The following is a 10998-nucleotide window of genomic DNA, read 5'->3' as shown; positions in this document are numbered from 1 at the left end:
CCCTGAAGGTCCTTATTTTCCCGATAATGACCTGCGTTATATACATTATCCTGTCGTCTTGTTGCCTCAGCTCGGTTATGCAAACACCTTCTTCGTTGGTGTTTAGCGGCTTCTTCCGGTTCGCGGACTGGGAATCGATACTAGGAATTGAAATTCAAACTTTTGAACGATTCCGGGAGAATTGGAAAGCTAGTCCCGGTTCCCATCGATTCGATACCCAACCCTAATGATAATATTCCTATTCTCCCTATTTTTGTAATTGTTCACTGTCAATTTAATTTATATTGCTATTTATTTGTGTAGCGCCCTCTAGAGGACTGCTGACTACGCCACCCCTTGGGTTAGCTAAGAACTGTTGTGTCAGAGCAAGGGGAACTCTGCCCCAAAAAGGCACAGGCACAGGTGTTTAGAAAAATACAAAAATACAATCTTTATTAAATATCGCTGGATTTGTTGCATGGATTGGTCAATAAATATGAAAATACATTAGCTGAACGGGGCTTATAGCACCACCAGGTAAGTCAGTCAAGCCACAGAGACCTAGAGGAAGAGCACTTATCACATAGCTACAGTCTCTACCAAACGTGAATGGGTGCACACAACCCCATTAGTAATACATATTAAGACACACACAATACAATAATTGAGTTCTGGCAAACACTCCACTCAAGCTTAAGAATGTTAAGCATTCACACTACAAAGCATTAAGCTCAAACATTATGTGAATCACTACTACAGTAACTAAGGAGACCTGCTTTCCTGGTGTTCCATGTGGCTGAACTGCTACCGAGGCTATATAAGGGAAAGAGGGAGACATTAACAAACAAAAAGAAAAGTAAAAGAAAAAAACATATCTAGCCTGTGGCTCACAAGGCTACAACACCAAACACACAGCATACAGCCCGCAGGCTAGATAAGATAAACTAAAGAAAATTACTAAACTAAGAGCAGCACACATCAAGCATACAATAAGCTACTAGAGAACAGCAACTAGCACACAGGGCATCGGTAGGTCTAGAACACAAACAAATCCACATTAGAATGTTCATATTGCAGAGCACACATTGCACATTCACCTCATGGAATGTTCCTATAATGCAGACATTCCTAGCTGAGTGGTTTTACAATTAAAACATTTCCCAATCCATGCTGGCATAAGCTTCACCTGGGCAGGTCATTTACCAACAGGCCCACCATAAAATACACATCATATATTTCCCCATAGATCCCCCCTTAATGCAAACATAAAATAGAAGAGACGCTATAACACAAATGCGTCATAACAAACATTTGCATAGATTACCACATACCTGTATCGGTATTTAAGTTGACCCGTGTTGGTGAGCCCTACTCTCGTCCACAGCCACAGTCAGCTGAGCACTGGATTGAGAACAAAGGAAGTGTATTACGAACAGAACAGCCAGCAAACACTTTACTGCGAGCGACGCATCATTCAGCATACCTTATACACGGAATGAACCCCCGACCACTAGATCCTATTTGTTTGTGTAGATCAGGACACCGCTAAGACACCGACCCACAGTAACTGATCAGCGTCGGCTCCCCGGCTCCCTCCAACGCTACCCAAACAGAAGCCCATTTAGTAAGTTCGTAAAAACAGCAACAGTCTACAAGAGAAATGTTCACAACATACCTTAAAACTGGTCACACGACCCAAACGCCGCTACGCACCCACCAAGCTTGCAACAGGGAAACACTACTGCACTAAGGAACCCAGGTGTCTATAACTATGCCTGTTCCTAACTGAGGCCGGGGTGAGCGGTAATTAGTGACGTCGCCAGGTGTGAGAGTGATAGGAAGAGGAAGGAAAACAAAACACACCCACTAGCAAGTCCCATACGCTACAATCCATCCCCTCCAAATGAATCGGCGGCCCGACGATGGTAGGTTATGCTTAAGGCCCATGGGGTTCACAGTCCAGCAATTCCTCTTCACTTCTAGCAACAATGCTTCGTGGGAGTCGGTAGGGGTTTGTGTGTTGGCCTGCTTTAGACCTGGCAGTGCGTCGCAAGGATGTGGGCACCGTCTCTGGTATGGTATCCACATCAGATGTAGAGGCCTCCAGGGGCTCTTGCATGGGTTCTTCCAGGGGCTCATCCTCATAATACACCATGACTGCATCTCCCAGAGGACCATCTTCTGCAGGTGTGAGAGTTGAGGGCGAGTCAGGTCTGCTTACAGGGTGCACATCTCCCTCTGATCCCGACCGCATCCCCTCAGGCACCATCCTCAACTCAGACCGATGGACATGCCGAACTGGTCCTCCATCCAGAGGAGCCACCGTGTAGACTGCCCCAGTTCCGGAGGGACTTCGAAGCACACGGAAGACCTCAGCCCTCCAGTGGTCTTGCATTTTATTCCGGCCATGCACATGATTTCGCAGATATACAAACTGCCCTTCTTCAAGCCCTGCGTCATTCACTTGATTATTGTGATTCTGGTTTCGCCGGTGTGCCTGTTTCTCAGACCTTTGCTTCACATGTTCTTGTGTCAATCTCACACTCTCCTGATGCTTCTGGACCCACTCTTCCAGTGTGTCTGCATGCTGGACTGTCCCTGGGGTACCCAGGAGAAAATCCACCGGCAATCTTGGATGATGGCCAAACATGAGATAGTACGGAGTGTGCCCAATAGTCTGATGGGGTGTGGTATTGTAGGCGAAGGTGAGCTGAGACAGATGTTGTGGCCAACGTCGCTTTTCCGCTACTGGCAAAGTACGCAACAGGTCATGTAATGTACGGTTGAACCGTTCACATTGTCCATTCCCCTGCGGGTGGTATGGTGTTGTCCTGCTCTTCTGAATACCGTACATCTGGCACAGCTGTTGAATCAATGAGCTTTCAAAATTGCGCCCTTGATCTGAATGTATTCGGGCTGGGGGACCAAATCGATGAAACCACTGCTGAACTAATGCCCGGGCAACAGTGGCCGCCTTTTGGTCCTTGGTGGGAATAGCCTGAGAGTACTTGGTGAATATGTCAGTTAGGATCAACACGTTTTCTCTGCCATCACTTGCAGGCTCCAGAACAGTGAAATCTAAGGCTAAAATCTCATTAGGTTGGCTAGCCTGTAATGTACTCCAGTATGAACGAACTTTGGGCTGTACAGCCTTCCCCAGCACACACCTCTGACATTGTTGGCACCATTGTTCTGTATCTCGGGTCATGTTCGGCCAGAAACACCGGGTCCGCAAGAGCTGAAGGGTCCTCTCCAGGCCTTGGTGTCCCTGGTTGTCATGGACACTTTGCAGTACCTCTTTTTGCAAGCACTGGGGAAGCAGAACTTGAAGTATCTGTGGGCCTCCACCCGGGGTCTGAATGAGGCGGTACAGCACTCCCTCCTGCTCTACTAACCGGTCCCACTGACGAAGCAGAGTCCTGCTAGCACTGGGCAATAGCTCCCGTTCCCTGGTCTCTGGACGTCGCCCCTCCTGGTGACACTTGCGTACAGGCCCAATGACCGGGTCGGCCTGCTGCAGCTGCCTTAAGTCTTCGGCTGTGCGTCCAGGCAACGCAATCATTTCTTCACACCGGCCCTCTATAGCAGGTTGTAGGCATTTCCTGCCCAAGACTTCCAGGGCTGGAATCTCTGTGCCAACGGCAAAACGCTCCAGATACTGACGGGACAATGAGTCAGCATTTTGATTAGTCCGTCCAGGGCGGTACTTGAGGGTAAAGTTGAAGGATGCGAGTTGCGATGCCCACCGCTGCTCAAGGGCTCCCAGCTTAGCAGTCTGTAAGTGGCTTAGCGGGTTGTTATCGGTCAGAATCGTGAAATGGTTCCCGAGCAAATACTCACGAAACTTCTCCGTGACTGCCCACTTTACCGCAAGCAACTCGAGCTTCATGGAGCTATAGTTCTCCATATTTCTCTCCGTTGGCCTTAGCCCCCGACTGGCAAAAGCCACTGGCCGGACTTTCCCATCCTGCTCCTGGGATAGTATGGCGCCTAGTCCCCCATGGCTAGCATCTACCTCGAGAATGAAGGCCTTTTTAAAATCTGCATATGCTAAGACTGGAGCAGAGGTGAGTCTCTCCTTAAGAGACTGAAAGGCATGTTCACAAACATCATCCCAAGCTGTCGTTATGGGAACTGGAGGAGTTTTTCCTTTCCGCCGGGGTCCATTCAGCTTCCCTACCAGGTGATGAAGAGGGGCTGCCAGTTTAGCGAAACCCTCCACATATCGCCGGTAATAACTTGCAAAGCCGAGGAAGGAGCGCAGTTCAGCAAGATGGTTCGGCCGTTTCCACTCTCTCACAACTTCGATCTTGGCAGGATCTGTGGACACCCCCTCAGCAGAGACAACGTGCCCCAAGTAGCTCACTTGATGTTGAAAAAAGTTACATTTAGACAGTTTGACCTTAAGTCCCTGCTTTTGTAGCCGCGCAAAAACTTCCCCAAGGCGTTCAAAATGTTGTTCTACCGTGGCCGAAAAGACCACCACATCGTCCAAATATAGAAGAACGGATTGGTACCGGCAGTCGCCGAACATGCGCTCCATAAGGCGCTGGAACGTCCCTGGAGCATTGCAAAGCCCAAATGGCATTCGATTAAACTCGAAGAGGCCAAATGGGGTGCAGAAGGCAGTCTTGGGCTTGTCTCTCTCGGCCATGGGCACCTGGTTGTACCCGCTCGCAAGGTCCAATGTGGAGAACCACTTTGCCCCAGACAGAGCATCCAATGACTCTTCAATTCGGGGGAGGGGGTACGCATCACGGCGAGTCTTCGCATTCAATTGCCGATAGTCGACGCAAAGCCTAAGACTTCCATCTTTCTTAGTTACCAGGACGATGGGGGAAGAGTACGGGCTACTACTCTCTCTGATAATCTGGCTATCCAGCAGTTGTTGAATATGTGCCTTCACAGTCTCATACTGGGAGGGTGGAATACGTCTATATGGCTGGCGGACTGGAGCATCATCCAGCAGGGGGATCTCATGAGTTATCAGGGAGGTGCACCCTAAGTCTCCCTCACCGCTGGAAAAAATGTTATTGTACTGGGCGAAAAGGGCCTTGGCCTGCGAGACTTGCTGCTGAGTCAGCCCCTTGAAGTCAGGAACGGGTGTAGCAGTGGCACATGGGGTCGTGGTTACCTCTTGGGTGGATACATAGGCGCAACAGTCCTCCCAGGAGGGGTCTACTGCAAACGAGGAGGTTCCTGTGGAGGGCGCCATTACAGCTTGCACTGTGCCAATGACACGGCGTGGGGGAAGCCATACGTCGGTGCTATTAACATTAACTACAGGGGCACACAAAAGGCCCTTCTGAGCAGAAACAAGGGTGGGGGATACTAAAAGGCCATCGGGTAACTGCTCCTCCTCGAAGCCTAATGGCTCCAGCAAAAATTCAGCAGACTCTAGCTGGGGGCATGTGACAGGAATCATGGTGAGGCAGCCAGCCCCAAGACGAACGGAAGACTCCCCCTGCACTTTCACTTTGAAGGGCTTGGCAGCATTGCTGATGGCCTGGATCTTTTCACACTGTCTCAAAGCACGCTGCGCTGCTGGGGCCGCCGACTTCACCAGAGGGGAGTGAAAGAGCCGAGAACCATGTTGCTCAAAAAGCAGTTTATAACATTCTCCAAGTATGTTCATCCCTAAGATGCCTGGTGTTGCTGTTTTTCGGCTATGGAGAATAACATCTTCCGGGTCCCTGACAACAAGTACCCCCCTCCCCGGAATACACTGTCCCAAAACTACCACGTCCATCTCAACATAGCCACTATATGGTATATCTAGCCCGTTAGCTGCCTTGAGGCCTAGCCATTTACAGTCTTTCTTCTGTAAGTGAAGGAAATGTTTATTAAAGAAACCCTCACTAACTGTGGTCACCATTGAACCAGTGTCAACTAAACAAGAAACCATTACCCCCCCCATAGTTACACTTAACACAGGACAATTCCCCACTAACTGTCCATATGAAGAAGAACAAACAGAGCCAGAGACTTCCCCTCCCAGTGCGTGGCTCTGCACACTAGGGGGCTCTAGTTTCCCTGCTGACCAGAGGAGCTACCGGTAGGAGCTGCGGGCTGGCTAATAGAGTGGGCAGGGGGTGGATGTGAAGCTGGGTTACCCGTAGAGCGGACTGCCTGACAGTATCGAGCTATGTGTCCGGGCTGGTCACATCGGAGACAAATAGGCTGCCCATTAGGGGCACGTTTAAAGCGAACCCCCCTGGGTGGCTGAGGAGCTGAGGGTGTGTAACTAGACTGCCCTAAATGTTTAACCAACATGTCTATTTGGGCCTGCTGTTTGGAGACAATGTCTTTGAGTTCGGCTAGCTCAGGATTTGGGGTGAAGGTGGCCTCACACTGTGATGTATAAGGTGTTTCACTAGTAACACGCACCGAAGTGCGATGGTTTCGATCCCGGCCTGCCTGTCCCTCTTGCACCCACCTAATGGCCTCCCGGCGTACTTCTAAGAGTGTTAATCCCTCATTAGTCCGCACCAGTCTCTTAAGTTCCCTACGCAACATGTGGTCATTAACATTCTCGCAGAATTGGTCCCTAAGTACAAGGTCAGAGTTAGCAATAGCATCGGCCTTTGACTGCTTTACCTTTTCCATAAGTTCCATCAATGCATGGGAGAATTCAAAGAGTGACTCATTTTCTTTTTGTTTTCTATCAAAAAAACGTTGTTGCCAAAACACATATGATTTAGCACACCCATACACCTCTTTTAAAACCTTCAGAATTTCTGTTGAACTTTCTCTGACCGCAGTCGGTCTGTATTTAATTTCATTCCGGGCTTCGCTCTCAAGGTGGTCATACAAAAACACCGCTTTTTCTACCTCAGACATAAATCTTGACCTGATACAGCTTTGCACCTCCTCAATCCAATCGTCAATATAAAGACACCCCGCTGCAGTGGAGCCAGAGAATTTTGGACACCGCCTCTCTCTAGGCAGATACAAAGCCTGTTCCCGTCGTATAGGTTGGGCACCATCATCACCGCCATTGCCCCTAGTACCTCCATTTTGTGCGCGGGAAAGTCTCTCATTTTCCGCCCGGAGCTGCTCCAGCCGCTCCTGAAGCTGCCGGAGTTCGATGTTGGATCCTCCACTGGTATCCTCGTCCATCTTGTTGCCAGCTGCTGTTCTCTAGATACAAGCACACACACACACACACACACACACACACACACTTGCTGCTCACTTGACCAACCCAAAACACCACTTCCAAAAAAAGAAAAGTATCTCCTGCCAACTTACGCCAAATTGTAGCGCCCTCTAGAGGACTGCTGACTACGCCACCCCTTGGGTTAGCTAAGAACTGTTGTGTCAGAGCAAGGGGAACTCTGCCCCAAAAAGGCACAGGCACAGGTGTTTAGAAAAATACAAAAATACAATCTTTATTAAATATCGCTGGATTTGTTGCATGGATTGGTCAATAAATATGAAAATACATTAGCTGAACGGGGCTTATAGCACCACCAGGTAAGTCAGTCAAGCCACAGAGACCTAGAGGAAGAGCACTTATCACATAGCTACAGTCTCTACCAAACGTGAATGGGTGCACACAACCCCATTAGTAATACATATTAAGAGTTCGAACCACACACACAATACAATAATTGAGTTCTGGCAAACACTCCACTCAAGCTTAAGAATGTTAAGCATTCACACTACAAAGCATTAAGCTCAAACATTATGTGAATCACTACTACAGTAACTAAGGAGACCTGCTTTCCTGGTGTTCCATGTGGCTGAACTGCTACCGAGGCTATATAAGGGAAAGAGGGAGACATTAACAAACAAAAAGAAAAGTAAAAGAAAAAAACATATCTAGCCTGTGGCTCACAAGGCTACAACACCAAACACACAGCATACAGCCCGCAGGCTAGATAAGATAAACTAAAGAAAATTACTAAACTAAGAGCAGCACACATCAAGCATACAATAAGCTACTAGAGAACAGCAACTAGCACACAGGGCATCGGTAGGTCTAGAACACAAACAAATCCACATTAGAATGTTCATATTGCAGAGCACACATTGCACATTCACCTCATGGAATGTTCCTATAATGCAGACATTCCTAGCTGAGTGGTTTTACAATTAAAACATTTCCCAATCCATGCTGGCATAAGCTTCACCTGGGCAGGTCATTTACCAACAGGCCCACCATAAAATACACATCATATATTTCCCCATAGATCCCCCCTTAATGCAAACATAAAATAGAAGAGACGCTATAACACAAATGCGTCATAACAAACATTTGCATAGATTACCACATACCTGTATCGGTATTTAAGTTGACCCGTGTTGGTGAGCCCTACTCTCGTCCACAGCCACAGTCAGCTGAGCACTGGATTGAGAACAAAGGAAGTGTATTACGAACAGAACAGCCAGCAAACACTTTACTGCGAGCGACGCATCATTCAGCATACCTTATACACGGAATGAACCCCCGACCACTAGATCCTATTTGTTTGTGTAGATCAGGACACCGCTAAGACACCGACCCACAGTAACTGATCAGCGTCGGCTCCCCGGCTCCCTCCAACGCTACCCAAACAGAAGCCCATTTAGTAAGTTCGTAAAAACAGCAACAGTCTACAAGAGAAATGTTCACAACATACCTTAAAACTGGTCACACGACCCAAACGCCGCTACGCACCCACCAAGCTTGCAACAGGGAAACACTACTGCACTAAGGAACCCAGGTGTCTATAACTATGCCTGTTCCTAACTGAGGCCGGGGTGAGCGGTAATTAGTGACGTCGCCAGGTGTGAGAGTGATAGGAAGAGGAAGGAAAACAAAACACACCCACTAGCAAGTCCCATACGCTACAATCGTATTTCGCTTTTTTTGTATTTTTGTATTTTACCGGATTCTGGGGTTTTTTTGCCACCTGATGACCAATGGAACCAAAGATGGGAGGCCAGCATGGCTTGGCCTCTGTTGGACTCAAATTCTGCGTTTGCAGCATTAAAAGTAGATGAAGAGGAGCCGATGGAATGGGAGGTCAGCATGGCTCAGCCCCTGTTGGACCTACATTCTGTGCCCACAGGATTGAAGATTGATGAGAAGGAGCCGATGGAGTGGGAGGCTAGCGGTACCCAGCCCTGCGCCCCTGCTCTACTGATAGACTGGGGAATGGACGACTCAGTCAAAGCTCTGGAGCTCTGGAGCTTCTAGTTATCGAATGAAGACTCCAGAGCTGAACTCGGAAGTCATCGCCTGAGGTGTTCTGAGGAGTCTGATGTGAAGCCACCAAGCCAAGACTGGCTTATAGAAGAGCCCTTCATGGAAGACCAGCAGGACACCATGAGGACAACAGAGCTCAGCCCTAGCCTGCACCTCCAGGGAATGACCCACTCCAGCTATGGTCTTCACCTGAGTGGCATCATTTGTGTGCCCATGACAATCAACTAGAAAAGCACTCCGAGAGCGCAGACCTCCGCCTGCATTGTTCTTCCTAGGTTGTCATACATTTGAACCTAAACTATTCAGATCGCCACCACGCCATTACACCACTACGCTAAATACATGCACGCCTCTGGAATCCCGACGGAATTACGGATCACTCCCAAAATGTAATCGTTTCTTTCTTGGGTCATGTCCGACCTTCCCTGAAAATTCGATCGAAATCCATCCATTACTTTTTGAGTTATCTTGCAGGAAGGCAGGCAGACGCTAGCCTGGTCCTAACCATCCCATAATACTACCATTTCATTTCGTATTATGGTCTGGCATTTCTTTGCTCTGAACATAGACCTAAAAGAAATGGACAAACAGACTCCGTCATTCTCAATGAGATGGGGCTGAAACAAAAAATTGTTTCCTGTTCATCGTACTGCGCAGACTCAAACTCATTTTGTGACGTTAGCCTGCTGTAACTCGTCTGATAGATCGAAAACCTCTGAAATTGTTAACGTTCGTTTTTTAATATTATTATTATGTGTACTTGCCTCTAGGTAATGCTTTACCATATCAAACAGTAGGCTACACGCATTTTCACTGATCTTGCGAATGACTCTCCGTCATGGTTTTCGTGCAGGCTCACTCAGCTTCTTATCCAAACATTACGGGCGAACGTTAGCTTCCCTACAGCAGACATGCTAAAATACTTCTTTACGGGAAACCAACGTAATATACGGGGAAGAAATGAATTAATTTTGCCTTCGATACCCTATATAGAATACACAGAAGCTATAAGGGAGACAAAGGGCACATGTTACATGAAGTTATGGGATCGCAAAAAAATCTGAAATCTATGGACGTCCAAGGGAGTTAGCAGAGTGTTGATCACCAGCTCATCTCGTGTTTCTACTTCCGGGAATATGCCTGCCCCCTTGGCTCTGAAGCGCTTGCAGGAAGCGGGAAGTAACGCCCAGTTCTGGTTTGAATTGATTGGACAGCTCTCACCCAATCGGCGATAGTTACTCATAACAACATAGCGCAGGCGTTTAACGTCATCGTCACGAGCGCCCTCCCCCTTTCGCCCCCACCAACCCATCTCTTCGTTTATTGGCTGCTTTCTGGAGGGGGGGCGTTCTGTTACAATTCTACCGAGCAGAATGCTCCACAGAGGAGCACGGCCAGACTCGTAGTGGAGGCAATCCTTGGCCGGAAGTACGTGGATGGCTCGCGAGGCTAGGCAGACGCCGGTCCCCGATAAAAACATATACCTCCTTGGCGGAGGTAAATAAATAAAGAAGTACTTGCTCAGTACAAGTATGGGCAACAATTTTCCTTATGACTTTCCGTCTTCAATCATCTTTTTATTTTCTGAACTTACACTGTTTGCACATTTTTTTTAAGCAAAACTCAACAGTGTTTTCCTGAGTTGGGTCATAAACCAGGGAGCTGTGCTTTGATGGATCCACAATTTTGAGCTCGGCGATTGGTGCGATTAGTTCAATTGTGGCTCGGTCAACCTGATTCATTTGGAATGCCTGTGTCATTGTTCGGACAGTTCCAAAGGTCTTCAAGAGTTTTTTTTGTATCGCTAAATGACCTCTTCTGGCCCT

At 48.0% G+C, this 10998-nt stretch overlaps 1 long non-coding RNA gene across 1 annotated transcript; it reads right to left on the bottom strand.

The window, feature by feature from the left end:
* Nucleotides 1-688: 688 nt before the first annotated feature.
* LOC134101512 (uncharacterized) lies at nucleotides 689-7130 on the bottom strand. The gene is made up of 3 exons (XR_009941392.1): nucleotides 6990-7130; nucleotides 1311-1380; nucleotides 689-792 (listed from the first exon to the last, which is right to left on the bottom strand). It is a non-coding gene; the product is annotated as an uncharacterized LOC134101512 (long non-coding RNA).
* Between the last annotated feature and the right edge of the window lie 3868 nt (nucleotides 7131-10998).

The sequence above is a fragment of the Sardina pilchardus genome, chromosome 14 (genome assembly GCF_963854185.1).
Source record: "Sardina pilchardus chromosome 14, fSarPil1.1, whole genome shotgun sequence".
NCBI lineage: Eukaryota > Metazoa > Chordata > Actinopteri > Clupeiformes > Clupeidae > Sardina > Sardina pilchardus.
Note: the sequence above shows the minus strand (reverse complement) of the source record. Positions and strands in the feature narration are given on the sequence as shown.